A 13,376-nucleotide genomic window follows, 5' to 3' on the forward strand; every position below is an offset into this window, starting at 1 on the left:
TTTGTTTGCCTGCCATTGGTTTTAACCGTGTTCGACGATGTTCGACGAACCTTTCGGCGAACATGCCGGTGTTCGACGAACCGAACCCAAACACTACGGGGCTCAACACTATCCAAGACACAAGGCCAAGTCGACCTGTCATTGGCTACAACAGAACAAAATGAAGGTTCTGGAGTGGCCATCTCAGTCTCCTGACCTCAATATCATTGAGCCACTCTGAGGAGATCTCAAGCGTGCAGTTCATGCTAGACAGCCCAGGAATTTACAGGAATTGGAGGCTTTTTGCCAAGAAGAATGGGCAGCTTTACCATCTGAGAAAAGAAAGAACATCATCCCCAACTACCACAAAAGACTTCAAGCTGTCATTGATGTTAGAGGGAGCAATACACGGTATTAAGAACTGGGGTATGTGAACTTTTCATCAGGGTCATTTGGATGTTTTTGGTTGTCATTAAGATTTAAGAAGAGAAGACACAGTAGTTTGACAATAAATGGCTTCACCCAATCAATAACCATGAGTGGAGAAAAAGTTTTTGTGTTATTTTTCATATTCTCTGAAACAAGGCCAAGAAAGCAAAAATTCTGCCAGGGTATGTAAACTTTTGAGCACAACTGTATATTGGGGACTATGTGAGGGCTCATATTGTATATACAGGGCTATGGTGGGCTCATACTGTATGTAGGGGGTTTTGTGTGGACTCCTACTCTATATGGGGGGCTGTGTGGGGGCTCATATTGTATGTAGAGACTTTGTGGGGGCATATTGCCTGGACCTGTGAGCTGTTATTCTAATTGCCATTCGGCTTATAGTCTCCTTTTGTTGTCCTGATTGAAAGAATTCCCTGATGGATCCCTGAATGACCAAAAAAGGAGAAAAAGCTTCAGAAGAAGACCCCATTAAGCTAAGTACACAACTGTTCAGGCCCTATAGGGTTTATATACAGTACAGACCAAAAGTTTGGACACACCATCTCATTTAAAGATTTTTTTGTATTTTCTTGACTATGAAAATTGTACATACACACTGAAGGCATCAAAACTATGAATTAACACATGTGGAATTATATACTTAACAAAAAAGTGTGAAACAACTGAAAATATGTCTTATACTCTAGGTTCAAAGTAGCCACCTTTTGCTTTGATGACTGCTTTGCACACTCTTGCCATTCTCTTGATGAGCTTCAAGAGGTAGTCACCGGAAATAGTCTTCCAGCAATCTTTAAGGAGTTCCCAGATATGCTTATCACTTGTTGGCCCTATTGCCTTCACTCTGCGGTCCAGCTCACCCCAAACCATCTTGATTGGGTTCAGGTCTGGTGACTGTGGAGGCCAGGTCATCTGGCATAGCACCCCATCACTCTCCTTCTTGGTCAAATAGCCCTTACACAGCCTGGAGGTGTGCTTGGGGTCATTGTCCTGTTGAAAAATAAATGATGGTCCAACTAAACGCAAACCGGATGGAGTAGCATGCCGCTGCAAGATGCTGTGGTAGACATGCTGGTTCAGTATGCCTTCAATTTTGAATAAATCCCCAACAGTGTCACCAGCAAAGCACCCCCACACCATCACACCTCCTCCTCCATGCTTTACGGTGGGAACCAGGCATGTAGAGTCCATCCGTTCACCTTTTCTGCGTCGCACAAAGACACAGTGGTTGGAGCCAAAGATCTCAAATTTGAACTCATCAGACCAAAGCACAGATTTCCACTGGTCTAATGTCCATTCCTTGTGTTCTTTAGCCCAAACAAGTCTCTTCTGCTTGTCATTAGCAGTGGTTTCCTAGCAGCTATTTTACCATGAAGGCCTGCTGCACAAAGTCTCCTCTTAACAGTTGTTGAAGAGATGTGTCTGCTGCTAGAACTCTGTGTGGCATTGACCTGGTCTCTAATCTGAGCTGCTGTTAACCTGTGATTTATGAGGCTGGTGACTCGGATAAACTTATCATCAGAAGCAGAGGTGACTCTTGGTCTTCCCTTCCTGGGGCGGTCCTCATGTGAGCCAGTTTCTTTGCAGCGCTTGTTGGTTTTTGCAACTGCACTTGGGGACACTTTCAAAGTTTTCCCAATTTTTCGCACTGACTGACCTTCATTTCTTAAAGTAATGATGGCCACTCGTTTTTCTTTACTTAGCTGCTTTTTTCTTGCCATAATACAAATTCTAACAGTCTATTCAGTAGGACTATCAGCTGTGTATCCACCTGACTTCTGCACAATACAACTGATGGTCCCAACCCCATTTATAAGGCATGAAATCCCACTTATTAAACCTGACAGGGCACACCTGTGAAGTGAAAACCATTTCCGGTGACTACCTCTTGAAGCTCATCAAGAGAATGCCAAGAGTGTGCAAAGCAGTCATCAAAGCAAAAGGTGGCTACTTTGAAGAACCTAGAATATAAGACATATTTTCAGTTGTTTCACACTTTTTTGTTAAGTGTATAATTCCACATGTGTTAGTTCATAGTTTTGATGCCTTCAGTGTGAATGTACAATTTTCATAGTCATGAAAATACAGAAAAATCTTTAAATGAGAAGGTGTGTCCAAACTTTTGTTCTGGACTGTATATATAGTGTTGTATCTGCTGTTAGACAGATGCAACACATGCGGGGATTGCCAGTTTGTTAAGTGTTGTGGTTGTCTAACAGACAAAAACAAAACATGCAGCCGCAGGGGCTCGAATATATTATCTAAGCACTACAAGATTCTTGGATAGCACCAGAGCAGGGGTGGATTAAGAGTAGCAAGGGCCCCGGGCAGTTTAGAAGACGTGGCCCCACACCCCACACACACCTGATGTATCACGTGACATGTCACATGATCCCCTGTGATAGATAATGTGATAGTTCACGTGAAATTAATTTGGCACAATATTAATATATTAAATAATTTTTTTACATTAATTGTATGACTTAATATTGAGCACAATTAAGTATGCTGATATCCCCTATATACAGTATGAGACCCTACACACAATATGAGCTGCCACAATCCTACTATACATAGCAGGAGGCCACACGTAGCCATCTATACACAGCGGGAGGCTGCACGTAGCCATCTATACATAGCAAGAGGCCACACGTAGCCAGCTATACACAGCGGGAGGCCGCACGGCGCCATCTATACACAGGGGGAGGCCACACGGTGCCATCTATACACAGCGGGAGGCCGCACGTAGCCATCTATACACAGCGGGAGGCCGCACGGCGCCCCCCAGATACAGCGGGAGGCAGCAATTAGCCATCTATACACAGCGGGAGGGCAGTTCCTTTGAGCTCATGATTCTCATTTGGTCTGACATGCACTGTGAGCTGTGAGGTCTTATATAGACAAATCAAGTCCTATCAGTTTAATTAAACACAGCTGGACTCCAATGAAGGAGTAGAAGCATGTCAAGGAGGATCACAAGGAAATGGATAGTATGTGACTTAAATATGAGTGTCTGAGCAAAGAGTCTGAATACTTATGACCATGTGATATTTCAGTTTTTCTTTTTTAATAAATTTGCAAAAATTTCTACATTTCTGTTTTTTTTCACTCAAGATGGGGTGCAGAGTGTACTTTAATAAGAAAAAAAATGAACTTTTTAGAATTTACCAAATGGCTGCAATGAAACAAAGAGTGAAAAATTTAAAGGGGTCTGAATACTTTCCGAACCCACTGTATATTGATAGATGCCAGACCTGAAGAATATATAAGAGATCACAGCAGAGTTATATATGGTGACTTACAGCTGACGTTCTTTCTGATTAAATTGTTCACTTTTCCCATCTTTTCCATCTGGCCAAGACCGACACGACAACTTCTCCATCCAGGACTCACAGTCTCAGGTCTGCAGAGATCACAACAAAGACACATTTGACTCCTTACATTTCAGGCACCGACCACATCTATTCCCAACCTGCACAAACTCCTCATCCTGCTGATAATTCCATACTGAGCTGCTGCTGGCGTATGTGTCCCTATTACTGCACCTACTGTCTGCCCTCTAGATGGTAAAACAAACCTCTAGAATACAGTAATGCCCTGTGCAAGTGCTCTAGAAAACATTGCCAACATTTTTCCCCCTAGAAAGTAATAGTGCCCTCTGTGTGCCCCTTTGACAGTCACAATAACCTGAGTTCCCCTATAACCATAAGTGGTCACTTAAGATTTAATATTGTCCTGAGTCTCCCCTCTGTACAGCTCCCCTCTACACAGTATGATGCTCTACTGTACACAGTATAATGCCCTTCACTGTATAGTACCCCCTGCACGCAGTATACTGACCCCTTAGTAGCCTCCAAACTGATGTCTCCAACACTGTATGATGGCCCCCACACTGTACAAAGACCCCACATTATCTCTCACACTGTATGATGGCCCCTACACTGTGCAAAGACCCCACATTATCTTCCACACTCTATGATGGCCCCCACACTGTGCAAAGACCCTACATTATTTCCCACACTGTTTGATGGCCCCCACACTGTGCAAAGACCCCACATTATCTCCCACACTGTATGATGGCCCCACAATATCTCCCACACTGTATGATTGCCCCCACACTGTGCAAAGACCCCGTATTATCTCCAACACTATATAACCTTAACTGTAATCCCCACACTGTACAAATAGCATACATATAGTATAATTCCCCCTATAGGCAGAGTATGTAGTATAATGCCCTCCCATAGGCAGAGTCTATAGTATAATTCATCCCCCTTTCCCATAGGCAGTGTATGTAGCATAATTATCCCCCCATAGGCACAGTCTGTAGTATAATGCTCCCCCTTCCCATAGGCAGAGTCTGTAGTATAATTATCCCGCCCATAGGCAGAGTCTGTAGTATAATTCCCCCCCATAGGCAGAGTCTGTAGCATAATGCTCTTCCCCTCATAGGCAGGGTCTGTAGTATAATGCCCCCCCATAGGCAGGGTCTGTAGTATAATGTGCCCCCATAGGCAGAGTATGTAGTATAATGTCTCCCCCCCTCATAGGCAGGGTCCGTAGTATAATGTCACCCCCCCTGGCAAAAAATGAATAAGCACAATACTCACCTTTCCTCCTCGTTCCCTCACTGTTCTGAGTGCCGCACCTTGCCACACATCTTCAGCACAGCGGGCCGGGTGGCAAGTGATGACGTGACTGACGTCAGACGCAGAGGGGGACTGATGGGAGAGGGAATGTTGCGCTCCCTATCTCATCAATGAACTTGTGGTGACAGGCGAGGGGGCCCGATGCTGGCATAGCGGCCGCTGGGCAGTGCAGGGACATAGAGTTTCCCTGCTCTGCCAGGAGTGTAACTGTATCGGCATGCTGTGCACTCCGGATACAGTTACAATAGCGTAGCTCCTGATGGGCCCCCTTAGAGCTCTGGGCCCGGGGCCACCGCCCCCTCTGCCCCCCTGGTATCTACGCTACTGTGAAGAAATTTATTCTTTAAATAAAAAGTTGGAGGATTCTAAAAACCACACTCGCAGGACCATCATTCGCATTAGAGGCTTGCTTGAGACGATCACGCATCTTCAAGGCACAGCTACAGCCCTCTTTCAAGAACTTCTGTCTGGAATCTCCATAGATCATCTAGAAATGGATCATACTCACAGAGCCCTTACTAAAAGAAGACCCAATGGACCACCCTGCGAAATCATCCTCAAAATGCATTACTTTAAAACGAAAGAACAAATTCTACAAGCAGCAAGAAATTCTTCACCCCTGAAATTTCAAGGACACTCCTACAAACTTTTCCCACATCTGGCTCCCTCTACAACAGCCAAAAGAAGAGCAATACCTTGAGGTCATATGAGCTAAAAACATCAAGTTCTATTGGGGGTTTCCCTTCAAGCTATCTTTCACACACCTCAAAATGGTCCATACAGTCCTCTCTCAGGAGGGGGCAAAACGTTGCCCTACTAAATTGCGCCTCCTAGATTAAGAGCTCTTTTCTTCATCGCCTACATCTTCACAGCAAGCTAAAGATCGTCACTCCAGACCATGCAATCTGCCTACTCCTACATGAACCTGGCACCGTTGCCCCTGACTTTGCTCATACTTGAGATGGCCCTAGATTATGCTTACCAGTTATTTTTGCCTGTTCACTTTGGCTATCACTAGTTTGCTAATGTAATTTGTTAAAACTTGTTGATTAATTCATTAGTTTTCTTACCTACTACACATTTATGCAGTTTTATCCCTTAGTCACCTGTACATGGTTATACAGTTTTTCTCATTTCCAGATATTCTTCAAACCTTCAGGCCAGTACATCATACATCAGAGACCAGATGACTGCTCTGTCTTGGTCTTCAACCTTAGCTATTCTCTACATTCTCATCCTATATCTGAGAAAGATAAGTGACTTTTAATAGTTGTATTATGGAACAAACACTTTACAGCTCTATAGCTGAGATTTTGTATAGATCCTTAATGTTTTCTCAGCCTGTTTATTGTTAAGCTATGACAAACTTCCTAAGCTTATGTTTATCCATTTAATGATTGTTGATCTTTAACCCGGCTTCTGATTTTTCATGTTGCTATACATAGTTTCTCCTGGTCATTTCCCTTTTGCTTCCTTACTTAGTCCTAATGCCCATACACCCTCTCTCAAAGCCCTAACTACTTGTTGGTCATCCAAGTTACAGGACCTTCACCATTATATAAACTAACCTGATTTGGAAGATATGTTGTTAGACTGTAAGCATGCTAATTACCTCCAGCTCACCCTAGATTCCTCCCCCTATTTTTCTATTGGTACTAAATATTATACGCGTTGTCCTCTGCACGCCTTATGTTCCTTCAGTGTTACTACACACTGCTGTTCTGCACAATGGGTGTAGCTTCCCTTTCCTAACCAAGTTATGCCAGTTTCTTTATCAATTTCAATCCCAATCCCTTTCATCTACCTGAGACCTTTCATATTGTTGTACTATTTCCAGTATTATACCAGTTATTACCAGTGGCTCTCACTTCCACTTACAGGTCAAATATGGAGTATTCATATGTATTCCTACTATCTATTACATCATGCCTTTAACGGTTTTATCTCACAACGTGCGTGGTCTTAATTCCCCGCACAAGTGATCTAAAGCCTTTCAATATTATAAATCTCAGCAAGCTGACGTGATCTGTCTCCAGGAGACGCATTTCTCCACAACAAACCCAAAGTTTCTATCCCCTTCTTACCCACTATTCTATACAGCTAAAGCCCCAAACAAAACCAAAGGGGTTGCAATCTGTTTTATGAAGTCAGTTCCTTTTATTCTCAAGTTTTTAGTTGCTGATAAGGAAGGTCGTTACCTACTGGTAACAGGTTCAATTTCAATGTAAATGGAAGTTTCTTAACCAGTTCCTCTCGTTGATTTACGCCCTATATAGTTCCCCCTCAGCCTGCGTTCGTTATACAGGCTTTTCTTCAAAATGTTTTCCTATTAATAGAGGTACATGCCAAAGATGCCCCTTATCACAGTTATTATTTCTCCTCGTAATCGAACCATTAGCTATCCATCTCCGCTCTCATTCGGACATACAAGAGAGAGAAATTGTGTCAGTTTACCATAAACTTTTTATGTTTCGTAAGGCAGCGCTAGTCATCATGCTGGGGGATACTCGCTGCACCGGGTCAATTAAAGCACACCAGCCACGTTTTTCCAGTTTTCACACTCCAGCAGTTTATTATACAACATAACTGCTATAACAGAGTCCAACTCAGTGGCTCGCCGACATATTACATATAATGTCCAGAAGCCTTTCAAGTGGCAGACAGGCCCACTTGGCTCCAGTTACAGCCCCAGCAAAGTCACTTATAGAAATGTCCACATCAATCAGTGTTTTACCTTTGCCGGGTTTTAGCTGCTTCAGACTTGTTCTGCCACCACTGTGGCTTTACGGCTTCCCAGATGGGGGTCTCCAGCCCTCGTTACTTCAAAGGCTACTGGTATGTGGTCTCACCTCACATCCAGCCTTTGCCTTCCAGGACTTTTGCCTTCCAAGCCTCTGGCCCTCCAAGGCTACTGGGATCGCTTACACAGCTAAGGATCCAGCCTCCGCCTTTCAGGCTTCTCCAGGCTTCACCAGGCTTCAATAGGCCTCACTAGACCTCACAATCTAGTGGTGTCCCACACGGGAACAGGCCTCACGCCTTACACACCCCCGTCTCAAAACTACCAGGGTTTATATATCCTGTAGTGTACACACAGGACCTGTGCTGATGTCACAGTCATGTGATCAGACATTCTGTGTGCACAGGACCTGTGCTATGTCACAGTCATGTGACCAGTCACCTGAGGGGGAGGTACATGGTCAGCCAAAACACATCCTAGACCATTACCGTAATGCTGCAAGCCGCTACATTACAGTTTGCAGACGACATTTTGCTGTTTCTAACTGCCCCACAATCTTCATTATGTGCCCTACTTCACTCTTTTAACAAATTTGTAGAAATGTCTGCCTTACAAATAAATCAAACAAAATTTTACGCCATGAATATCTCCCTCCCCTCGCCATCATCTTCCAGTTTAAACAAAACTTTCCCTTTCAATGGGCCACTAACCATCTTTACTACTTAGGGGTGAAATTAACATCCCATTTAGATTCCCTTTTTTCAGCAAACTACCCCCAAATACTTTGTAAACTCCTTTTGCTCCTCCATACTTAGGAGAAGCTGCACCTCTCCTGGCTAGGTCACATCCGTACACTTAAAATGACCTTTCTTTCTAAAATACTATTATCTCTTTAGAGTTCTGCCAATCCCTGTCCCATCACAATACCTCAAACAAATGCAGCGGCTAGTAAACACCTTCGTTAATGTTCGTCTTAACAGTTAACAATACACGCTAGCTCATCATTAGTGGGGAATAGTGATGAGCGAGGGTGCTCGCCACTACTCGGTACTCGCCCAAGCATCTCTCTGCTCGAGATGCTCAGCGAGTATTTCTGGGATGCTCGTGCGGGAGCTTGGGTCCCCGCTCCGCATGTTTGGCGCTGTTTAGAAAGCCAATTAACATGCAAGGATTGGCTGCCATTCACTGTAATGCCATAGCCATATTGGTTGTGGCATTACAGTGATTGGCTGGCTGCATAGCATCATCGGGTCTATATAAGACCCGATGCCGCCATGCTCATCACAGTCTACCCCGGAAACAGGCAGAGTAGGGAGAGGTGCTACTGAGTGAGGGACAGAATTGGCAGTTTAATAGATATAAGTATTCCACAGCAATATATATATATATCCATCTGAACTAATAGTCCTTCTGAGGACTAATCCAGCTGTATATTTTACTAGTGATAGCAGGAGTTGGGCAGGGAGGGTTTATGGACAGTGTATACAGCACAATAAGGTCCATTGCATGTTCTGTCTGCTGCTGCTGTTACAGATATCCATAGCCCTATATATCAGGGCTATTTTTTTTTTGCTCTTAATCCTGATTATTTGCTTAAAAAGCAATACAGTACACCATTTTACTTCTCCATTTGCTTGTTAGCAGAATACAGACAGATTTTTTGGATTTTATTAGCATTGCTGTACTTTGGAAGCAGAGAAATTTTTCCATCATCAGATGTGATCCCATATTACTGCGGTAATAATACAGACATTTTGTGGAGCGTGCCAACTATAACACTACATTTAAAGTCTGGAAGCCATGTTTTGTTGAACCTATTCACACTTGGTCACTGACCAATACTACATCTATAAGGCCACTTCCTAAAACTGTGGTCATCAGACATGATCCCATATTACTGGCATAAAAATCCTGAAATTTTTGGGAGCATGTCAAATATTATACTCGATTTAAAGTCTTGCAGTTGTGTGCTGTTAAACCTATTCACACTTGGTCGCTGACCAATACCATACTAATAGGCCACTGCCAAAATCTGTTTTCATCAGATGTGATCCCATATTACTACGCTAATGATACAAAATTTTTTGGGAGAGTGTCAGATATTCTACACCATTTAAAGTCTGGCAGTTGTATGTTGTTCCAAACTTTTCACACTTGGTCATAGTTTCATAGTTTCATAGTTTATGAGGCCGAAAAAAGACAATCGTCCATCCAGTTCAGCCTATTTCTTGTGCACTGCAGCTATTCCGCAGCGTTGATCCAGGGGAAGGCAACAAAAAAAACATGCGGTATAGGCCAATTTACATCATTGAGGAAAAATTCACTTCCCGACACCAATCTGGCAGTCAGATTAAATCCCTGGATTAATTAACTAAGCATAAGATGTAATTTTATTGTTCTCAAGAAAGGCGTCCAGGCCTCTCTTGAACTCGTTAAGTGGTCACTGACAAATACCATACTACAAGGCCAGTGCTTAAAACCTTGGTCATCAGATGTGATCCTATATTACTGCTATAATAATCCTGACATTTTTGGGAGTGTGTCAAATATTATAGACCATTTAAAGTCTGGCAGTTGTGTGTTGTTCAAACCTATTCACACTTGGTTGCTGACCAATACAGTACTACAAGGCCACTGGCTAAAACCGTGGTCATCACCCATGATCCCATATTACTGCGGTAATAATACAGACATTTTGTGGAGCAGGTCAAATATTACACTCCATTTAAAATGGTCAAGGCACATGGCAAGAGACGGAGAAGTGCAGTACTGCCTCGGCCAAGCAGTTGCAGGCACTGCTGAAGCTAATATGCTTAGGTGATAAACCGCTCACCTCTGAATAGTTGTTGACAGCTGTAACGGAACAGGCAGATCTGTGGCTGTCACCACTGAGCCTATAGCCAGGCATGGTCTTGTGTGGCAATGGCCGGAACCTGGTAGCGGCTCTGAAGCTAGGTAACCTTACACACATACCATGCCTGGTCCTTGTCCTCAACCTAGTAATTCAGCGGTTTCTCAAAACCTACCCGGATCTGCCTGAGCTGCTTGTCAAAGTACGCCACATGTGTGTTCATTTTCGAAAGTCACCTACAGCTTCTGCCGCCCTTGCCGTGCTTCAGCAGCGCTTGCAGCTTCCAGCTCACTAACTTGTGCGATGTCACCATGCATTGGAACTCAACATTGCAGATGTCGGAAAGGATTTGTGAGCAGCAGAGGACAGTTGCTGAGTACCAGCTTCAACACATCCATCGTTATTCAAGTCAGCCTCCACACATAAGAACTGATGAGTGGGCATGTATGTCAGACATCTGTGCTGTCCTCCAAAACTTTGTGAACTCCACCAAGATGGTGAGCGGCGATGACACCATTATTAGCATCATCATCCCGCTTCTCTGTCGTCTGAAACGCTCGCTGCTCACAATTAAAGAGGAGGCATTGCAGGTGCAGTACGATGAGATGGAGCAATGAACCATACAGAGTGATGCCCCACAGCCCAGCCTCATCTCATCCCAATTGGGGTTAGGTTGCTAATGAGAAGGAAAAGTAAAAATACTGGAAAGATAATAAGTACAAAATAGGGCTTTAACTGATTAAAAACAGTGCTAAGGTATTGAATTTTGCACTCATCTTAGCAAATTGCAACCTGCAACTTTATGTAAGTATATACCAGCTGCTGAACAACCATGGATCACTGGGATCAGGAATCAATATGACATGGGGTGCAAACGGTTTTAACTGTGCTGGCAGCTGTCCAAGAGGAAAAGACTAGGCATGAGCAAACATTTCAATATTCGGTTCGGAAAAGTTCGCCGAACAAATCGAACATTTCCGAATCCCATAGGAGTCAATGGGGGGACCAAAAAAATGCATACACAACACCTAGAAACAGGCCCAAAAGCTGCCAAAACACATCAAATTAGGTGTACACACCAGGGACGTGCCATCAATTGACCCAGAGTACAAATACTATAATTATTATTACCATGACAGCGACATTTATTCAGTTGAGCTTTAGATGTCAAAAGGGGTCACCGACTGGTACAACAGGAGAAAGGACCCTGCCTGCGACGGCGCACTGGCATGGACGTGGTTTGTGGAACCACTGTGCCACGGACCTCGGAGAGCCTGGAGGGGCGTGACTAAGCGAGCACCGGACTGGTCACTAGAACCTCTGATGGTGAGGTTAGACTTGGCTCCCAATGAACGCCAGGTGCCACTCCAGGACAGACCAATGGACGCGCAGCAGCTGGACACAGTAGGACAGACTAGATAGTGCAGCAGGCAGAGTCTGTATCAGAGTGCAGCAGGCAGAGTCTGTATCAGAGTGCAGCAGGCAGAGTCTGTATCAGGAGTGCAGCAGGCAGAGTCTGTATCAGGAGTGCAGCAGGCAGAGTCTGTATCAGGAGTGCAACAGGCAGAGTCTGTATCAGGAGTCAGCAAGGACTGGTACGCAACCTTACACAACTTAGACTGCAGAACAGGAAGGTTCCACTACAGCCAACCCAATAGATGGAGACCCAATCAGAATTCCCCACATTTAAAAAAAATTATGGCAGACGCCAGCAAAGTGGCATCAATTTCACTACTGTAGAAATAGTGTAAATAAGTCCCACACCTCTTCCAGTACAGCCAACCGAGGAGATGGAGACCTAACCAGGAATGTTCACATTACCCTAAATGAGGGCCTAACACCAGCAAAGTGGCATCATTGTCATCAAACTACACTGTGTTCCAAATTTTTATGCAAATAATATTTTCTCAGATTTTCCCAAATTACCTATATGAATTGCAGTCATTGTAATTTTCCAGTCAAATAACTATTAGAGTACAATTGAAAGGTTTTTGTACAAACTGCCTATAACAGTATATTTTTTAAAAAATAAAAAACTCAAACTGCACTCAAAATGCATGTTCCAAATTATTATGCACAGCAGAGTTTTCAACCTTTTCATTTTAATAAAGAACAAAAAAATGGTCATTTTTGAAATTATAAGCATTAGCAGGTTATTACAAACTGAAATCAAACAGTTTTCAACTCAAAACTTTATTCTAGGTGATGTTACATTTGCACATAGGACCACTTGTTCGAAAGGAGCTTCTGAACTCTCTCGTCCATTGAATTTGTCAGGTTTTGGATGGTTTCTGCTTCAATTGTTTTGCATGAGGACAGAATACCCTCCCAGAGCTGTTGCTTAGATGTGAACTGCCTCCCACCATCATAGACACTCCTTTTGATGATGCTGAAGGAGAGCTGCCCACAACTCTTCACCTGTATGACTGCGATCTGCAAGGCATATTAATTTTAAGACTGCCTGATTATGGTGAGCTCTGACTGCGCAGTATGGAGCTGGTGTGTATTCGCTCCGCACCCTTGGAACACATGTCTCGTTAAGGCAGAGGTTGAGTGCACAGGTGGAGGCTCTAGAGGAGGTGGAGGATGCAGAAGCAACGGAGGAAGTGTGAAATACAGAGGTTTCTTCTGCAAGCCTTGGGGATTCTAAGATTTGTGGAAAAGCCCCTTCCCTGTCTGCCCCCACAGCCACCAGCATCACCCAGTGCCC

The sequence above is a fragment of the Phyllobates terribilis genome, unplaced genomic scaffold (assembly GCF_046119375.1).
Source record: "Phyllobates terribilis strain yellow unplaced genomic scaffold, ASM4611937v1 Scaffold_8__6_contigs__length_399053987, whole genome shotgun sequence".
Taxonomy (NCBI): domain Eukaryota; kingdom Metazoa; phylum Chordata; class Amphibia; order Anura; family Dendrobatidae; genus Phyllobates; species Phyllobates terribilis.